Source organism: Strigops habroptila, chromosome 3 (assembly GCF_004027225.2).
Source record: "Strigops habroptila isolate Jane chromosome 3, bStrHab1.2.pri, whole genome shotgun sequence".
Classification (NCBI taxonomy): domain Eukaryota; kingdom Metazoa; phylum Chordata; class Aves; order Psittaciformes; family Psittacidae; genus Strigops; species Strigops habroptila.
In genome coordinates, this window is record NC_044279.2 from 88426485 (window position 1) to 88447542 (window position 21058).

The 21058-nt window shown below is 37.5% G+C and overlaps 1 long non-coding RNA gene across 1 annotated transcript; it reads right to left on the bottom strand.

Annotated features, from left to right (window-relative positions):
* Nucleotides 1-101: 101 nt before the first annotated feature.
* Nucleotides 102-11271, bottom strand: LOC115605778. Its single transcript, XR_003990719.1, has 3 exons — nucleotides 11145-11271; nucleotides 2924-2997; nucleotides 102-222 (listed from the first exon to the last, which is right to left on the bottom strand). It is a non-coding gene; the product is annotated as an uncharacterized LOC115605778 (long non-coding RNA).
* Between the last annotated feature and the right edge of the window lie 9787 nt (nucleotides 11272-21058).

Genomic DNA, 21058 nt, shown 5'->3' on the forward strand with positions numbered 1-21058 from the left:
GAGGGGAAATTACAGAAGAGATAAGCATATTTGGCTTTGCCTTTATTGTTTAAAATTAAAATCACTTCTGTGCTTTCCCTTACCTTGCAGAAATAGCCTTTATACTTCAAACATAAAGCCAGGTTACACTGAATTCTTCAGTATCAATAGAGATGTTCTGGGAGAGTCTGCAGCAACAACTGAAGTCTTTGCCCTCCTCTATGTAGAAAGATTCAGTACTGCCTAGGGAATTACATTCAAGGACAGAAATAGAGTAGAATAGCTTTCTTAACAATTTTCCAAAATAAATTTAGACTGTGAAAGATGGGGAAGAATATTAATCTGTTTTATTCATAGATACTCTCTTTTAAGACAAATTAATTATGCAGCAGAAGCATTTAGCATAAAAATACAAGCTTTGAAATGTGAATGTTAAGTGTAGTACAGGGAAATGAAACTGATAGAACTGATAGAAGGAGATTGAAATAGTCTAATTAGAAAATGTCTGGGAGAGTATAACCATTTGACAAAAAGTACGTAAGATAAATCACTGTGGGCTTTAGCAGATTATTAATGGTCTGCAAGATTTATTATCCATTCACCTCTGAGATCAGCTTTTTTTCCCCTTTCAATTTAGTCTTAACTACAAAAATGCAAAACAGCAAATGCTGTTGGGTATAATGAGGTCACAAGCTGATTGTGTTCTTATTTCAAATTTTAGAGTAATAGCTTTAGGAATATAATATCTTATAATTAACATTAGTTCCACCAGCTAAAGCTATAAACTGGAAAACTATGACCAGATTATCACCTTTCTTAGTTTTCATAAAGGGTGAGTATAAACATTTCCTCTGTGGGCCTCAATCCCACTAAAGGCATTAATGCTCTGAGAAAAATCCCCTTCAATGTGTCTAAGCAGATTCCATTACTACAATGATTTTTTCCCCAAGGAAAAACAGCATAAAGTTTTGCTACAGCAGTCACTCATTGAGTCATGTGGCTATGGATTATTACTTCTCCCTGCACACAACGTTCTGAAACTAGATCCATGAGAAGAATGACTTGAGACCTCTCTACCAATAGCATAATAGCAAAATCATCATTACACAGCAATTTTATGCAAAAATAGAAGATTTTGAAATCATTATTTTCTACATCAAAAAGAAACAGATATATCTTTTGGTATTTGGGTTTTTTAGACTAAAAGATGACTGCTGCAACCTCTGGCCCCCTATTTTGTATATTAGTCATCTTTAGCGTAAGCAGGAAGATGGAGAACGTGATGGTATTAGCATTAAACAGAACAGGGAGTCAAGTAGAATCAGATGAAAATTACAGACCTATCAGATAAATCTGCAGTACCCTGCCACTTCTAAGAGCCAGGTCTTCTCACTTTCCTAAGAGTTCACCACACAAAAAGACTGTATGTTGAAGCATTACATTTCAGAAAATTAAGAGAAACATGTTTTCTCTAATTTTCACTGGTTTATAGTTGAGCATGAGTGATAACTTGCTATTGGTATCTGATAATAATCACACTCTGGACTTGATATGGAATTCTAATAATGTAGCAAGAATCCCATATACAGTTGGGATAAAATATACAGATCTATATATATTATTTATATAAATACATATAAATAACCAAGAAAGGGCCTGCACTTTTATGAGAGCTTGTCTTTTACGTACTGAGAGTGGCATGATGCCACAGGGAATGTCAGAAGCAGGCATACTTCTGGAACCACATCTGTGAGAGCTGTGAAGTGCATGGATCCTGCCTTGGCATGGAGAGGTAAAAGTCACTGTTTCATCTGAGATCGAACTGTGGAGATGGCTGGTGTGCAGGAAGGTGAGAACCTGATATCATAATGGCCCAAGTATAAAGACGATACAGAAGTTTCTTTGCCAAACTAACTCCAACTAGGACAGAGGCAGTACCGACAGTTTGCCTCAGATCTCAAAAGATCAAGATCTCAAGAGCAGGGAACTGTAGAGCCTGTGAAGCCTTCAGGAGTGTTCATGAGAAAGGTGAGATTATTCCTCTCAAGGTTTAAGCTGCCAGATCTAGAAACTTGTTCTCATCACAGCTTGCTCAGGAGCAGTCCAGATCATGACATGACTAATGGAACACCTAACTTACTCCGGAGCAAGTCATCCAGCAGGCATTGGTCTAAACCTTGGCTCTTAGCAACAGAATGTAAAACAATTGCATATAGCTTAAGATGAATCTTTCCAAATGCAGCAAGTCTTTCTAAAAAGAAGCCAGAGGTACTGGGGCCAGGAGCTGAACATCAATCTCGAATATGCAGGTTAGAGAAATGACCAAAAAGTTAAGTAACAATGGTTACTGAAAGAAATTGTGAGTAGAAAAAGTTCCTACAAAATCTAGGCCATCAAGCAAAACACATAAATACATATATAAGATCCTTCTCATGCTCTGTCATGTATTTATTAATCTCCATATTGGAAAGAACTTCTTGAGGCTTTTATCTTTCTATGGAAGTATTTACTTATCATGAAAAACACTGCAATAGAACATTCATAGAAACAGTTTATATGAATGCAATAGCAATGTAATGGTCATTTCAAGAAATGCTTGAAACATTTAGGTATCTCATTAAATAATTGAGTAAAAGAGACAATGTAATAGACTGTCTGTCATTCAAGTCATTTTTGCAAAGTGACTCAAAAACTGTAGGGGTTTGGTTTTGGGTTTTTGTTTAGGTTGTTTTGTTTGGGGTTTTTTTGTTGTTTTTTTGTTTTTCATAAAAATGACTGTTTTCAGAATATGACCAATTTAAATGTGATTTGTCCTTTAGTATGGTGCACCTGGAGAACTTTCAATGCAATGTGAAATAGCTAATATACAAAATATTACCAGAAAAAACATTAAGACGTAAAGTTCTATGGATAAGTTTTCCACATCTTATTGAACAATACTTACTCTCAGAATGTTGTCCACGGAGAATCCTTCCTTCTTCAGTCCCTTCGTTGGGTATGTCCATTTATAAAATAACTCTGCAGGAAGTAATTTTTATTATCACAAATTATTCAAGAATTGTATACAGCAGAAGTAATGCTGATTCCAGCTTTCAGTAATTGAACAACTCCTCCCACCCGTTTCTGAGACAAAAGATAGGTTAAATTCCATCTCAGCTTCTCATACCAATCTTTGAGACAATGGACTGTTGGAGTCTGATTTTAGTTTAGTCTCTCACACTACCCTGTGTGTCAAAGATTGTTCTGGATCAGGTGGTTTTAGAAAAGAGATAGTTCAAAAGAGGCCAAGAAATGAAAAACGCAGTGGTTTAAACTATTTTTACAACTGTTTCTGTGGACATATTAATCTGATCTGCTTAGTTCCGTCAGGAGAGGTGGTAGTTTCAAATTGCATGCTTGTTACAACATTCCAAATTAATTGAATGAGACAAGGAATACAAGGTAAAAATTAAAAAAAAAAAAAGCTACATAACAAACAAAATACAACTTTTTAACCCATGGCTTCCATGGCTAGCAGGTAGTCGAGAACCACGCAATGTTGAAATACTGCCTTCCGCATTTGGCTGGCCTGATCTGCTAACAGATCAAGGGCATGGGCTGTTTCATTGGTAATGATTTCTAGGATCGCTTGTAATTTAATGCAATTTAAGTTATAAATAGGTTTTCAAGCACCACTGACCAATTTGTTAGGGTTCCAGGTAGCCAGTCTGTAATCCTTTATAATTTGTTACAATACTTTATCAAAAGCCTCCCAAGTGACTGAACCACTCAGGGGTTCAATTTTCGTTACAAATATTCACTAGATTTCCTGGAATTACAATATTTGCATTTTAATCATGCGTGTGCTTTCTTGCTGGCTGGTGGTCTTGAGGGGTGGTCGTCATAGTCTTCCTCACTGTGTCTGCTGATTAACCTCTGTGCTTGTGCAAAAGACTCTTGTGAGCAACTATGTCCACAGTTTAGGTCAGTTTGTTCTGATTTGTTCATTACCTTGAAGAACCAGCCCCATCTTGCTCTCGACAGAGTGGTCCCACTTTATGGCTTACAATTAACAGAGTGGTTTTAATTTACATCTTAGCATTTCAGTTTATAATTCCCCATTTAAGGCTTACAGGATACACATATATCCTATAAGCCTCATCTCATATTTTCCCATATTTAATTCTGAAACAGCATTACAAACAGCAACATTGAATCATGCCTGCTAAGGTACAAATTATTATTGTGATAATTATTACCAAAAAACTCTTTAACCATGTCCAATTTGGTAGCCAAGAGGTAAATTTGTACCATAACTTCAAAACCCATGAGGTATCATCTCTACCTTGGTGCAAGATTTGTCTATTCCCAAATTTCAGCCAAATCTGTAGATATTTTGCTGCTCTGATCCATATATGTGCAGCAGCTTTCATTTATAATTGTACAAATGCCTCCTTGGGAAGCTAATAGCAAGTCAAGAACCATAGTTTTGCAGTGTCACCTGAGACAGGCTATACATGCCTGTATAGCATCTATAATTTCACTTTCAATGTATGTAATTACTGCAGATATATTTACAATCATCTTTTCTAATTCACTCACTCTCACCCAAGAAAGAAACCATCTAACAAAATTGTGAAATCCTGTGAAATCTTGTGGGACAATTGGCAAGAGCATTATGAGTTGAGTTCTCTATAAGGTCATAAAAACATACAAACCAAGTGAAAAATGTGGCACCAGATCAGGCCCCACAAAACAACTAATTTGCCTTAATTGTTTTCAGTGAGCTGCCGATCCACCCTCCACCCATTCACTTACAATCAAGAGGCAGAGGAATTAGTTTTCCACTCCGTGAGTGAGAGGGTGTAGATACTGGTAAATCTATAGGTGGTGGGGCACTAGGGCCTTCCACATTTAGTGGGGGTTTTTCATTTTCTTTAGGGTCTACGGGGTTTATTTTGGGCCACTCTAACACCACCTTTTCCAATTTTTCAGTCGGTAGTCCATCCATTAAATCTTTTGCCACTCTAACACCACCTTTTCCAATTTTTCAGTGGGTAGTCCATCCATTAAACCCTTTTGCCACCCTGATGTCCACAACCTTTGTCTTTTATTAGGAATATTTCTACCTTCTGGGCAAGTAGGGTATGTCGGGCGTTTCCCATTAGTAGGGTGAGGAGGGGTTTTTACCTCTACCTTAGTCCCTTAGTATCAATTTTACTAGAAATGTTGATGGGACCGTACTTTCTTCTATAATTAATCAACTCCTGGGCAACTTCCCCCCACGTCAATACTTTCTCCTCTGTCTTTCGATCAGGCGATAGCAGTCCTTCCAGGACAGCAACGGCCCTTTCACTTTGGGATGTTGCTTGTGTCTTTCCCTGCAATTGGATCCCCACGGCTTTCAGAGAGTCGGGAAGACCCCGAAAGTGGGAAGTCATACGTTCGGGATCGACCAGTATCATCATCGGGGACTCCTGTTTAAGCTCACGATCATATATCATTTGCAGACATGCCGCTTTCTGTACATTTTCTACCAACTGCTTGACTGTCCCTGCGACTGCGAGGGGATGCCTTCTTTCCAAAGGGTTAAGTCCTCCAGCCCAATAAGCTGCTCTTTGAGTTAAAGACCAGGGTGCGCGGTGATCACCGGTGGTTAAAAACACTTCTGGCCCCCAATATCCCTCAGCTTCCTTCTCACTTAGTAAAATTTGATCTCCCCCAGACAGCGATACTCTCCAAACATATTCGATTTCTGACTCTTCTGGAGTAAGACCGAATCCCTTTTTAAGTATAGCTAATTCCGTAGCAGTATACGGAACCTCTTTGGTAGTAATTTGTGGGAATTCGTCCTCTCCGTCTTCCTAAGTATATTGAATTTTTATCAAGGGTCGGAGAGAAACGGCAGGACCGTTTAATTTTTCTAACCTTAGTCTCGCCTCTTCCAGGTCACTGTGGGGGTATTCAATTATTTTCTCGGACCGTGGAGAGGCGCTTTTCTCTGCCAGGAGTTGCTCTTTTAGGGCTAACTGCAAGTAGTTAGCCTGATTTTTCTCTTTGTCTAATTGTTCTCAGTTAACTACCTGGTCCTGCAGGGGTCGGACCAGGTCTTGTAAAGTTTATATGAGCTGAGATTCAGCTGTTTGTTGTTGTTCTCTAGCCTTTACTACAGCAGCCAAGCTGACGCCCAGTATAGCACAGACAATCGATTTACCCTTTCCGGGCCTTTTGCAGGGCGCTTACAAGGTCTGCTACACTTTGCAAATTATGCCAATTTGTCTTTGGCCACTCTACCCCTAGCAGAGAGGGGCCAGTCTTATGTTTCTCTAAAAGGCCATACAACACATCTCTGCCCTGAGAGGCAGCTTCACTGCTATTCATTTCTGAATGGGAAAATCGTCTCAAGGAGTCAGCACATTTTGCTTCAACAAAATCCACCCTTATGTCCCTGAGACGTACGCAAGCAATACAAAGCAAGTTAAATATAGCAATAGGTTCGGGTGGTCGTCTCAGGGAGGCAGCACGGGTTTTTTCAACAAAACCCACCCCTTAAGTCCCTCAGAGGCATACATGTAATACAAAGCAAGTGAAATGCAGCAACAGGTTGGGGTAGTCGTCTCAGGGACGCAGCACGTCTGATTCAACAAAATGCACCCCTTACGTCCCTGAGAGGTACACACGTAATACCTTACACTTTACGTGACATTACGGTACTTTTCACTGCAAGGGATCCTGACCGTGATGCCAATTTAATGTCAGGGTCCGACTGGAGAAAACCCCAGTGCCAGACCCTGTTTCGTTCGTGATCCCAAGAGTGAAATTAAGACGCAAACGAGGTCAAGTACCGTAATCGATCAGTTGGTTTATTACAAAAAAGACAATTATTATAAAAAAGGGAAATTATTGTAATAAAGGGGATGGATAGTGATAGGACAGATTGTAAAAAGAATGGAAATGAAGCAAGGATTCGGGGTGCAGGGAGAGAGAAGAGTCACTACCGCGGGTCCAGCGGCGTCGCAGGGATCCGTCGTCGTCGTCGTAGGTGGTGGGAGTCCTTCAGGGTTCATAGTCGGTATCTAAGCAGAGTCCCCCAAGAGTCCGTAGCAGCCGTCGGAGGTGGGTGTCCTTGTGGTGGTGTCCTTCTGGAGTCGTCCCCTTGAAGGTACCCTTGGAGGTGTCCTGATGGAGTTGCCCTTCTGGCGATGTCTCATGGAGGGTGTCCCTCAGAGTCCGTAGTAGTCATCGGTGGAGAGTGTCCTCACGGAGGTGTCCTCCCTGGCGATTACCTTTTTCCCCTTTTACAATGAGCTGGAAGGAATACCTCTGTTCTTAACATTACGTATTACACGTTCCTGTTGGACCAGTTTCGCTGAACCAGTCAGCTCTTCAACTGCACATGTCTGCAACAATTCTTGGGATAATGGGCAGCAATCCCTCACACCAATCCTCGAGATAATCGAAGTGGCTTACCATTTGCCAGAGAATGATACAGCAGGATTTACATAATAATTACAAGCAGAAGGACCTGATGTTAAGCACAGAAGCTCAGAGACTGGGTAGAAGGTTCAGGAAAGAAGGGACTTCTCTTTCCACTGCATAAATGGATTAAAAGACAGCAAGGGCATTTCAAACAGCGAAGAATTTTAGCCACATGGTGCCACCCCCCAAGGAATTAACGCCCGATATGCGAAACTCCCCGAGTTCTTAATAAATCAATGGGGATTTTGCACAGAAATAAAGGACAGAACAGACTGGTTTTAAAATTAAATATCAAACCAGTACTTATCTTCAAAGTGCTTTTCAAATATTTAAGATTTGTTTTGAAAATAGGAAAGCAAAAAGCTGATTGTTCTCTATGTGATATTTACAATAAGCAGATAAAGTGGCAGCAACATTCTGTACACACTGGAGATGGCTGCTATTAAAAAAAAAGGAAATTTAAAAATTTTATTTTAACCTTTTTGTAGGATTATTTTTGCAGGGTTAGCTAGATCTTTAGTGACTGAAATATCAGTGGGAGGGAGAGGGGGAAGTTGCTATGATCGCGAATGACTTAAGATTCTTTTTAAAAATGCTGTCATCTGTGTAATAAAATGTACATATTTTTAATTTGCTTAGAAACTCTGAGAATGGCATCCATGTGCATGTGTTCTATGACCATAGCTCCATAAGGTATAAAATAGCTTGCAAAATACTAACCACCAGGGCCATGCAAGTATCCAAATGTGCATTAGCTCTTGATACTAATTTTAAGTTAGATGCCTAACACCAAATTCCTCAGCACATTCCCACCAGATTCCATGTGAGGCCTGCCTGTGAAAAAGTTGCAGAATCACATCCTTTACTTTTCAAATTTAGTAAAACAAACACAAAAAAAAAAAAAAAAATCCTAAATTCTGATTTTGCAAAGAATTAGGTATGAATAATGTTATGTACATGTAACTCCATTCATCTTAACCTTTGAGACTTCTCCCACTGGAAAATTAGTCTTAGAAAATTTTTTTCTTAGGAAAAAAGAAAAAGAAAAAAGAAAGAAAAAACACCACCAAAGAACCCCTAGGTATTATCTTATGAATGTTTCTCATTGAAATGTGTAATTTGTTCTGGTTGACTTTACTTAGACTTTGTTTTTGTTCTCAGTTTTACTATGTCTTAAAGGCTACAAGGCTGTAAAATAGTGAAATAGCTGCAATTACAATTTTCCTTGTTTGATCTCATCCATGGAGATTTCAAAACTCAAGCCAACACTACGCAAAGTAAACTAGTTGTGCTGCCGAGAATCTGAATACAGGCTCTCCAGCTCCATCTTCTGGTACAAATCTAGCTAAGAGAGTCTAGTACTTCAACAGCTAATTTTACCAGCCAGAAATGAGTTGAATATACCAAAGGAATTCCAGCAAAAACGAGCTTATCATTCATAATGTGTGACAAGATCTGGATTGGTAGTTGTTTTACTGACAGTCAATAATTTTTTCTGCACAATTCTCACATACTTTCCCTATTTCTTCTAATCCTTAATATATAATGTAATTAGTCTCAAAGATGCTTCAATCTACAGGGGCTGGATAAAATTCATTTTGGGATTATATTCAAGATTGAAACAGTGTCAAAATCAATCTTAAAATCTTCTGGGACTCACTTATTCCAGATGTCATCTAACATATGCACAGCATTTGCACATGAGTCATTCTAGCCTGTACCAGCATAATAGAACCAGCTCAAAACCTAATCCTTGACTCCTTAGATTTAACATTTTCCAAGATTTCTAAGGCTTTAGCCATAACTCACATTACACTGAACACTAAGAACAAACCTTTGGAAATGTTATTCTTGCTTCCTCCGGTAAACTATATATGTAGGTGTTGAATATTCTAAACTACTCCAATGCTAAAACAATTCAGTTCAAGCCAAAATCAAACTACAACACTGAAAAAAGGCTAATCACTTTGCCAAAGCTCTTTCAAAAGCACCTTCTTAAAGCAACATATTTCTTATGCTTTCTTTAAGATTAGGAAGCTTTTAAAGCTGCTACTGTTCTCACTATTACTGTTTGAAGACCTTGAGCTCAAAAAAACCCACAAAGGAGAGATATTTCCCTCAGTGCAAAAACAGTTCCACTGTGTGTGACTTTCTGACACAAAACTAAAGCAGAAATTAATCCCTAGATTTCTCAGAACTTGGAATATTTCGAGCCCTTAAATACTGCAATCTTGGAAGTTAACTCAGGAATTTAGGCTTTTGTTAACAGTTTTATTTATTTGTGGTTTAAAATTATTCATAATAAGCACCAGCATTGCAATTTCCCATGATTACTGCTACTGCCAATTTTGTTTTAGCAAATTGGTTATACTGTCAAAGCACTGAACTGTGTTAAGTTACATCATCATTTGGTTGAGAGTCCTCCAAGATGTACAAAATGCCACAGGAAGAGGCATTTGGAAAATACTATAAAGACGTGCAACCCCTGCACTGCAAGAAAATGAAAAATGCAAAACGTTTGGCCTGATCATCTATGCTGATTAAATACCGCGTGCATTTTATGTGTGAATGAGTAGCCTTGACTGAGATTATTAAACCAAATTCATCCTACAGTTTAAATTCTTATTTTCCTGCCCAAATTATTATACTGCCATGTGAACTACTCAATCACTGCTAGACTGTAAGAGAAGATGGAAGTGGCTCTCTTACCTGCCTCACTAAAATTAGTTGTGTTTTGAGGCTTTTGAGAAGAACATTACCGAAGACCACAAAGAAGAGTTATTTCTAGGTTTACCTAGGAAGATGACCTAGATTTTCTGTAATAGAGAAAAGTTTTTTTTCAATATAGCTCATAGATCAGATAAAAAGGCATTCGCGTAGGCTGTCACTACTAACATTTGAGTCTGTCTGCTATCAAATTCAAATCTGACTATCAGTCATCCAGTTGTAGCAGGTTGTCCTGGCAAGCAGGTTACTAGCTACTCTGCAGCAAGCTTCTACTTCTGAATTCTCTAATCCTTTCTAGAAGGAATATATGAAATTTTCAAAGGTGTCTCAAGTGTAAGACAAGTAAGTAAAATTAGTGTGTCATCTCCCATTGCCTTCACATTACAGAAAAATATGAATTTGTAATGATGGATTCTTACTGTGTTGCAATGGAAGAGGCTAGCATAATAAACCATTTTCAATCCAAAAAAATTACACCAAGGAAAATATATGGAGAATAAAAATAAAAACACAGTGAAAGGTGTAGTGAATCCTTTGACAGATACTATAAGGAAGAAGCTTTTTTAAAATCGTCCTCTAACATCTACATTAGAGTAACACCAAATTTGAGGGGTTTAACTCCTAGACACTCTAATTACTACCTGCCTTCCTCTACTTTACCGAACACTTAAGTGTTTACGTAAAATGGAATTGTTTCAACAGGAAAGACTTACGTGATGCGGGACATGGAAGTAGGCTGAATATATACAGAACTTCAGCTTGAATCTGCCACAGCCAAAAAATTCTTTTGATATCTGGTTTGTATTACCATATCATCCTAGCTGTGTAGCTGAATTATTCAGGTATCTACATCAGAAATGCTAGGGTCTTGCTGGCATTTTTCAATTAAAAACTGGAAAATTCCCAATTTGCTACAGGTTAACTTTCCACCCAAATTATGATCAATTACACACAAATCCTTCTTCCAGCAGGAAGCTCACCTTAATCTGAAGTCCATGCTGCTCCAAGAGGGAATCAAATTCTCCATAAAGGGCTGGAAAACCCTGCAAGCATTGGTTTTGGCTGAAGAAAACCCCTTCCAATGCGCAAATGAGACAGCTGCAGAACAACTTGCTTATAAGAAGAAAAAGACCAGAAGAAACAGCAGTTATACTGAATGAAATATTCTGCTATAGAGATTGTAAGCAGCTAAGACTAACTGCCATTTCAGGAGGCATCATCATCTAAGGCAATTCTGTATTGTACCTAACACCATCTAGCCAAGAAATACAGATGGAATGAAAATGTCAAGCTGTTTTAATTTTGCATTCCTGAACAGCTAAGTATTGTCCATGTCTGAGAATCTTGCCCGAAGTTTTCTGAAGGGGTAACAAGCTGAACAAGAGAATTCATCAACTGTTACTTGAACTTTATAGTACTTTTCTCATACATATAACGATTCCTGGATTATTTCTCAACATCCCCACCAGGGCAGCCAAAATTGACATATGACCACTAAGATCCTAATCCCATTGTGGTATGGAAAGACATTTTAAAAGTGTAGTACTGAAGTGACAGCAAAGACAACCTCAGCTCATTTCTATAGTATTCTTCACTCTCTAATAACCTGCATTGTTAGTTTTGTCTATCAATCACCTTTATCCCTTGGTAAAACATACTTGCAGACTTCTCCAGGTCAGGAACATATCTTACTACTCACTTCTTTAAAGTTCAGTGTCCAGCCACTCAAACTGCTGCAAGAAGACAGAAAGAATTGTCTGATGATAGTGAGAACTGTTCTGGAGGGCAATGTCCAAACTCTGTGAACACAGAAAGTAGAATTTCAATGAGTATGCAACGAAGTTACTATAATTCCTCAATTACTTGAGATGGACTTGGATTGTGGAAGAGTGTTAAAATTATTTACAGCCAGGTGCTGACTCAACTATAATTTAACAATTTATAACATAATTAACTATACTCGACTATAAGAAGAATTTCATACTGTTTGACATATCCAAGGGATTATCCTAACACCTGGTTAGCTATGGCTTCCTTAGATTTTGAAGGTGTTCCAGAATAACCTAGAAATATTTAAACCGCTTCTGAAGAATTTGAGTCTTCTTCAGAAAAAAAAAGTGAGAAATTGATGTAATTTTCAGTACAAATTGCATATTTGTTAAAATTTCATCTTTTCTGACTTGTGAAAGCATTGGAAGTTTATGTATTTGTTTAAGAAATGAAACATCCTAGTTTTTACAATAAAAATTTGATTCCACCACCATTTTTCTTTGCCCTACCATTTCTGACTGGAGATCCAAACAGCTGAGAAAGCATAGAAAATTCCATAGAAATGGTGGGAGTTTGCTTTTTAAAACAGTACTAACTTAAAATAAGAAAGTCTCTTGCATCTTAACAAGGTAGAGTATGAATCACACAAAAGAACATTCTATGAGCAATGTTTCTTCATGAAACACAGGACAATTACTCTCCAGTGAGGTGGGTAATAGACTTAACGGTATTTTTTAAACTGTATGCATGTTTTTATGACAAGATTTTACTCACATATTAACTATTACACGTTTGAATATATTCTTGTAAAACAAAAACAAACACACATATGCACAAAAAAATAAAAAACACTACAGAAAACCAAAATCCCAACCTTTGCCCTATAATTAAAGAATGATAGCATTTCTGAAATGATAATTCAGAGCCCCACTGAAATAACTTCACCTTTCTCCCTTTCCTTTGATCAGGGAATTTGCCACATCCCCTACTTCTGGTTTCATTTGGTTTGAACTTCTGTTTGTGCAGTGATCGCCTTTTAACATTTTTGGATTTAAATTAGTCCCTGAAGAGATAACTGACAGAAAAGTTTACTGTGATGTCAGTTTTTAGAGCCTTTCTAATTATTTCTTCCCTCCCTTAGTACCTACAAACATCTAATTTTCTCCACTATGCTGCAAGCCGATTAAAATTAGAACACTAATTAAGAATATTCAAATGATTACATCTTGCCTGGCTGATGGCACTACTACAGTTGCTTGACTCATCCTTCAGACTACAAAGAAATCCCCCCCCCCAAAAAAAAAAGCCTGGGAAAAGTGAAATGCAGACTGATTTTATATATGAAGACTTAATAGATTTGGAACAGGCCTCTTCCTAATGAAGAATTCCTAGAGGAACTGACTTACGGAAATTAATACTTGTAAATCTATCTAAATGATTGCAGTTTGGTTTTTTACAAATACAAACCAACATTTTCACTACCAGTGGTAGCTGGCAATGTTGTGTTTGAAAGGAAGAGTACTGCAAGGCTTATTTCTCCCTCAATCCTGTTATTTTTATGTATCGTATTTTAAGGACAGTTAATTGAGCTCTATGATACATTAATTGATTTGCAGGGGAAATATATTACAAGCCAGTTGGAAAGGCAATTCAGGATCTTCACAATCTCAAAGCCTATTAGAGCTACCATTCTGGGATAACTGATGAAGTTTGTTTTAGCTGGTGTCAGTGAGTCTACAATTTAGTGTTTGTCCAAAGAACGTACATGTTCTAAAATGAAGGTGAGGTTAATGTGGTTTCATGAGCTATAAAGGCATAATTAAAGATTACTCTCTGTTCAGGATCACTTCTTAGCTCAAGGGAAGAGCTAAGACAAAAGATGAAATTCAACAAAGTATTGCTGGTAGAGTTGTGATTTACACACTGAAATTTTAGCAGAGGTGATCTAATAATTGCCTATTGCTTTTCCAGTAGAGCAGTCTTTGCAAACACATAAATACATATTTTTCTTCCAATGAAGAAAAGATGTGTCATGTAACTTGCAAGACAAGCTGCAAAGCCAAAGCAAACCTCATTCCTGTAAACAGAAAATGTTCTTTAAAAATTCAGTTTTGGGAGCACAAATATTAAATTCTCTTGAGCATATCTTAGAAGTTCAGAATTACTCAAAATAGTGTTGAGAACAAACAAAAAGCAACATAAAGCATTTCAGGAAGAAATATCTTGTGAAAAAGTCTTTTTTCATCATCTTTCACTATTTCAGCATACTTAGATTTATAAAAATGTTTAGAAGTATTACTGTATGTCTAAATCTTGTAAGTAACTCCAACTCATAAAAAGATCAGGGAGACAACGAACATTCCTTTTATTATTTGAATGACCTCAAGGTTTTGACATATTCAGTATTAATAAAAAAAGTTTTTTCACATGGGATTTTGTTAGAATTATAAGCCACTTACCACCAACTTACTTTGTATATATTTAAGCAAGAAAATGAACCATTCAAAGTAGTAGGAAACCACCACTATATACCTTCATCAAAAAACCCTGAGATTAGTGTGGGTTAATTTATAACCTCACAGGCTGCCTCAATGTGAAGCCACAGGACAGAAAGACATGTTAGAGAGTGGCTTCAGACAGACACCACACGTCTGTTGTTCTGAACAAATGGGACGAGCAGAAAAAGTCACTTTACAGATCATGCTCCTTGCTTCTGTGGGGTCTGCCAGTTACTACGTCCCACAATTAACTGCTGGCGGCAACTGAACCCAGACCTCTCCTGCTCCCCACAGGTTTTCCTGGTCAAGCATATAGCTTTGGCTCATTTCACATCTAGTCAAACTCCAAGCAGCACCATACACACTCTCTAGATGAATTTTACTTCATTTTTTGTGAATAAGTCACTCAGCCTTACAGACTCCAGTGCTTGATTGTTTTACATGCATATTCAGATCAAATTATGAACTAAATTCACTCTTATCACTGTATGGTATAGCTAAGTACCAAATACATATAAGCTATAGCCTATTCCCCAGTGTTTTGCTCTAAGCATTGAACAACTGGCTACACAAGATTTATTAGGTTATTTGTTCAACATTAAGTGAATCCTAATTGATAATTAATATCACTGGGAACTACTAATTATAAAATATACATAGCCCAAATTTTAACAAATAGATTTTATTAGGAGCAACATAAAATCTAAAATGGAAAACATAATTTCTAGAGCCATTATTTTAAGAAATTACACTAATAAATACTGAGACCTATGAAGTTTTATGATTAACAATTAATTTATATAATCACATTAACAGTAAGATATATGTACAGCAATTACAAGTGTTAGGGGTTCAGAGAGTTTATCTAATTGTAATATCCAAGTATTACCTTCTAAATAACACAAAATCATTTGTCTGATTAAATTTTTGTCTAAGAAAATACCCAATGGCATGACTAAGAGCTAAAATTAACGGCGAGTGTTAGGTTTGAAAGGTAGAAATTTATCACTGACAAGTAGGAAGATACACAGCATACACATACAAATATATGCCTGTAGTTAACATGTGTTCATACTACAGACAGTAAATTTCAATAAATTAACTTGAGATAAAAATTGAAAATTGTGGGAAATTCTACTATACATCTTGTTTGAATGACCATAGCTCTGTTTGAAATCACAGACTGGAAATAGTCCTGGCTTTTTAGACATCTACTTCCATTTCTACTTAGAGTTTCAGAAGAATATATGGCAAAAATAAGCCTTACATTATGTTTCTGCATAATTGCTATTATTGTTATTAATTTTAAATTATGTCCATCTTATTTTGGCATATTTCATATTTCTAGAAAAAAGTAAAGTATCTTGAACATTTTAAATCTCTCATTTTAAATTGTAACATTCCAAATAGTTCAGGTCTGAGCAACATCTCAAGGTTATTTTTCAGGTATTTTTTCTGAGTTCAGAACAAATCTGCAAGTTGTTTTAGTTGGGTAGAATTAAACGTACGAGAGAACCACATACCCACACCTCAAACTTTACACTCACATTCTCTTTCCTCAGCAATGATAATTTGATTCTTCTACATAGGTTATTTTCATTCCAGCAGCAGTAAACCAGTTTAAATGATTTCATTTTAAATTGAATCATTTTATGCTGTTCCCCAAGCACCACTACTCATGGTAATCTAATCTGTTCAAATTAACCCACATGTCACAGTTCCACAGACAATTAACCCTTGTATTTCAGTTGGTTGTGCAAATCAAATCTCACCCACATTACCATAATCTTCAGCGCTACGTGGATTGCTTCAGTATTCATAATTGATCATGAAGACTGTTCTTTTACACGATTTCTCCCAACACTCAAACAATGTCTAGGTAAAATTCAGAGGAAAACAGAAACAACAAAACCAATCCATCACCTCAACAACTCACAATGTCATATAGAAAACACCAATTCTCTTTATCATTACAATCTGGATCTGAATCAGTGAAGGCAGACTATCTTGTCTCTATTATCTGCTACAGAGGTCCTAAAGGCTATTCCTTTATGGCTGTTATTTACCCCCACTAACAGCCCCCTGACCTCACTCCCTAGCCTCCCAGTCTGTGTCGCACTGTAAGGTACCTATCAGGACAGGGGCCTCTTACACCTCAGAGGACATCTCCCACTGTGGGTTGCAAAGCAGGGACTAAAGAGGTGTTCAACAGTGGAGGTAGTACCCACCTCATTCCTACACTCAAAGACAGCGTGGCTACACTGCAAGACTAAGGGCAGGTCTTATTCCAAAGAGAGCTCACTAACCTGGGAGCTGGAGGCAAGAACAGAAACCAGACACCTTCTAGACATACGAGTAGGCTTTGTGGTGGTTTTGTGTGCTCTCTTATCTAGGGATTTTCTGTTAAAACACTGGATACCTTATGTTACTTCTATCCAGGTCAGCTCTATAAGTACTCAGGGGAAGCGGACATGTTTCTTGATTTGGAAGGACCGACTAGGATGTAGGAATGTTTTCTTAGTGCAGTGTTACACAGCTGAGGACAAAATGCTCTCACCATAGCTACTTTGGGAGTTTCTCTGACACTACTTGTGGTCTATTAAGTGGCAGTTTCAAAACATCAGTATGGAACGAAAGACAGGCTGTTAAACTTCTTGACAAGTAATTTGACTTTCATAGGCCTTGGCTGATTAAAGATTCACTGCCCTGTACCTACCACTCATGAAGGGCTTGTCTTTGTCCACAACAGTGTGAAATAAGAGGAAAGTGGGTTTCTGCCAGAGCAAAGTGGAAAGCAAAGTCTGTGCCACATCTCTGTGGCCTCTCAACATTCTAGTCTGGAGAAATATATTAATTGTATTTATATTCATTAAAATCTGAGGGGAAAAAAATAAAATAAAATAAAACCAAAAAATCCTCCTTGAATAGACCATGTTTTGTCGTCTGGTGAGTTTTTCCAGCTCTGGGCTGAGCTTGCAGAATCAGTAGAGAGAGAATTTCTCAGCAGAGAGATAATGGAGAGAAAAGAGCGGGCAGAACAACATACCAGAGAGGAAGGATCTGTGGAACAGGGCTCAAAGACATCTTTTACAGTACATAATGAAATTAGCGTTTACCATCCTTGGTGGTCTACAGACATACTGATGAGTTGCACTGTGGATGCCCACAGAGCATCCCAGCAGAGGGGTGGGATGGGGGAATCTCCTTGAGGATCTGAGTGATTCTCAGGTATCGATTTTACACAGATGTAGACACAAAGTTTACAGCAGTTATACACAGATGAAGATATTATGATGGATACATGAGCCCTGTGACACTTTCAAGACTGTGGACTGCTTATAAACAGCTCACAACATCAAAACAGCTTTCAGAATTAGCTGCCACAAATCCTGTGGCAAAAATTCCTAACTCATTTTCTTCTGCATGTTGCACAGAAGTGACTTGTTTTGAATGTCTCATATTCCAAAACTGAATTTCTTTAATGTTAAAAGGACACATAGATTACAGGGTAAAATCTGTTTCTTGATTAAATAAGTGAAGCTCATAGAATCAGGGGTTTAGTAGCTTGCTTCAAAACTGTATGTAATACCTATCAGATTGTTATTTAAAGATAATAAGCATATAAACTCAGACTAAGAATATTCATTTACAAACTTGAAGGAGTACCCACAGTAACTTCGTTGCACTACACTGCAGTGACAACACTGTCATTCATTAAAAGATACATAGTTACTAAACTGCAATATACGCTAAGCTGTACATCCACTGGCAAGGGTAAATTTAGAATGCAGCAGTTGTCAGAAGCATATCGAGGAATCCCTTGCATTATAGCTTACAGGGGCTGTGATGCACTTCTGTGATGCATACTTGAAGGTGGATGGAGAAAAATAAACAATAAAAATAAATAATTTTGACAACCATTTCCTGTGTTGCACTTTCACAGCCCAATAAAATAACTAGTTCTGCCATAACCTCCAGTGACTTCAAAGTCATCATTAATTGACAGTAAAAAATCAGAAGTGTTTAAAATACAAAGCAGTTATCAGCATATTCCAAGTATTTTTAATGTAGGAGATTATTTGAAGATCACAGGATAACAGCTGAGTAAGCCCCTTGATGATTGTTCCACCTGACAGTGCAGCCAGACGCTTTGTCAGCTGAAATACAGCTCAGTTTCATGCTGTATTATCAACATGTTGGAATAGCAAATATTTTAAACTAGTCTGAATACTTTCATGTGCAGGTTCCTGCCTCACTGTCTATTCACAGCCGTTCTTTCAGTTTAGAAGCATTTACTGTTTTGCAGTATACAGGGGTTTTATGTTGTCTTTCTCAGAGCTTTAAGAAATCTCTCTCTGCAGGCAACAGAGGATTCCAAACACAGACATACAGAAAAGCTCCAATACTTCAGAAAACTGGGAAGCTTGGTTGCCTACACTGCATTTAGCCTGAGATGAAGACGATAAAGTCCTATTTTAGCAATTACCAAGCTAAAAGTAAGCAGTAATGGGACAAGAAATAGACCCAATGCAACAGCATTTTTACCTATTCTTTTTACCCAAGTACTATCACTTTCCAGTCACACTACATTTTACATTAAACTTGAATACTGAACTGACCTTTTAGGTCTCAATCAGTAAAATTACATTAAAACCTCTTCTGTCTTTTAATCAAAAAGACACATTCAGTTGCTTCTCTTTCATGAGAGACAGTTACTTAATCATTTTGTTACATATTTGCCTGCCAAATCCTTACAGCACACTCTTTCCTTTATTCCCTGTTATTTGCTCTCCCCAAAGACCCAAAGCCAGGATCAAGTGAAGCTTTTTTTATGCTCTTTACTGCACAGCTCGTGACTTTGAAAGAGTAACAGTGGAGCTTACATCACAGTAATCTCATCCAGAACTTACATGGAAGGAATTATATCCTAATAACATGCTTCAGTTTTGTTTTCTAACTCTGATCTAACATACCAAGTGCTACAGTTACTACCTTCAGTCATCAAACTCAAAGCACAACAATCAGAAACATCTTAAGCATTAAGTCGCAATCCATGAGTTTGGAAACAAGAAGAAATATGCAGCAGTACAAACACAGAGCAACAGCACAATGATGAGGAAGACCTTTCAGAGCCCTTTAATTGTCCCCACTGCAGTTTCAATCTGAAATTAAACCCAAAAAATCAACAGGCATTACAAACCACAAGGAAACAGTAGGATAACAGTGATCACAGTGATGGGATGCAGCCTGAAAATACATGCCCCCGGAGCACTGGCATGGCTTCTTTTGAATATAACACCAGAGAAGAGTTGCAGGAAAGGATCTGAAAGAAGGCAATTACATTAGTTTGCAGATATTTAGAAAGATCATGGCAGAAACAGCATGATTTTTTTTTTTTTTCTTTTAATAAATGGATGATGAAGAGTGGTATGATAGGTCTGCTGGAGACAGAATCATATTAATAATAGAGCTAAGCCACAAAAGTCCTCAGGAAGAGCAAACAAGATCTGTCTGATACATGATACCAAGAAGGAGCTAGTTTAGGAGAGCATAGAGGAGAACATGTGATTAAATATCATCACTAACAGAGAAGCAGAGAGGAAATGGAGAAGGAGGCTATGACCCCTGATACTGACTGGGGAGGATAAGCGTGTGGAAAGCTTGGCTTACCCCATCCCCACAGAGGCAGGAAAGACTAGATGGGGAAAGTTTTCCTTGCAGAAAATGTGATCTCATATTTTTTTAGGAGTAACTTTTCATTCAGAGTGAAACTGGTCAATTAACATTAAAATTGCAAAAGGAAAGGCTATAAAATCTGTCTTTGGGATCATCCATTTTTAATCATTCTTTTTAAATGGCCAAACAAAACCAAAAACAAACTCTGTTATACTCCCTGCTTTGACATGTGGAGCTGCATAAAAAGTTACTTCTCAGAGTCAGAAACACAGACACTATAAGCACAGGCTCCTATATGAAAACAAAACAAATACCTCACAGTGTCTGACCTGTGGTTTTTGCTTCTGCAGAGCAACTCTTAATTTGTAAGCCAATGAGTGTGTGAGGACATTGAGATGCTCCTCTTCACAACGAAGCTCACTAAAAGAAACAGGTGGTGATTAAAACTGAGACTTCAGAAAGCTCTTACGAGACATGTGGTCCTTTAAAATCTCTTCCAATTCTTTTTCTAGGAATAGCAGCTGAATTAATAAGATACGCAGAGTCAGAAAAACTACTTCAGAATAAATTCTGCCTCAGGCTTGCTCCTTTCCTAACATTATGACTATATTTATTCTTATATATTGAGAACAATAAACCTTATTTTTTACTTTATTATACTTTTAAATATACTATATGATTTTACTTTTAACTGAAATGGATTCTGTATCAAGCAACGTATCATAAAGCACCGAGATTAAAACTCCTGCTCTGAACTGTTGTTTGTAGACTGAAAACCCTACATTTTAGCATTGTTTGACATGGGAGTCAGATTTTGCTGTTAAAGCTACAGACCGGAGGAAAGAAATTTGAGACATTCACTATTTTCTACACATCTCTGTCAAAAAAAAATTATTTTTCCCTGTAGAAACTGTTAGTTCTCGAAACAAAATATGTCTTCAATTTTTTCC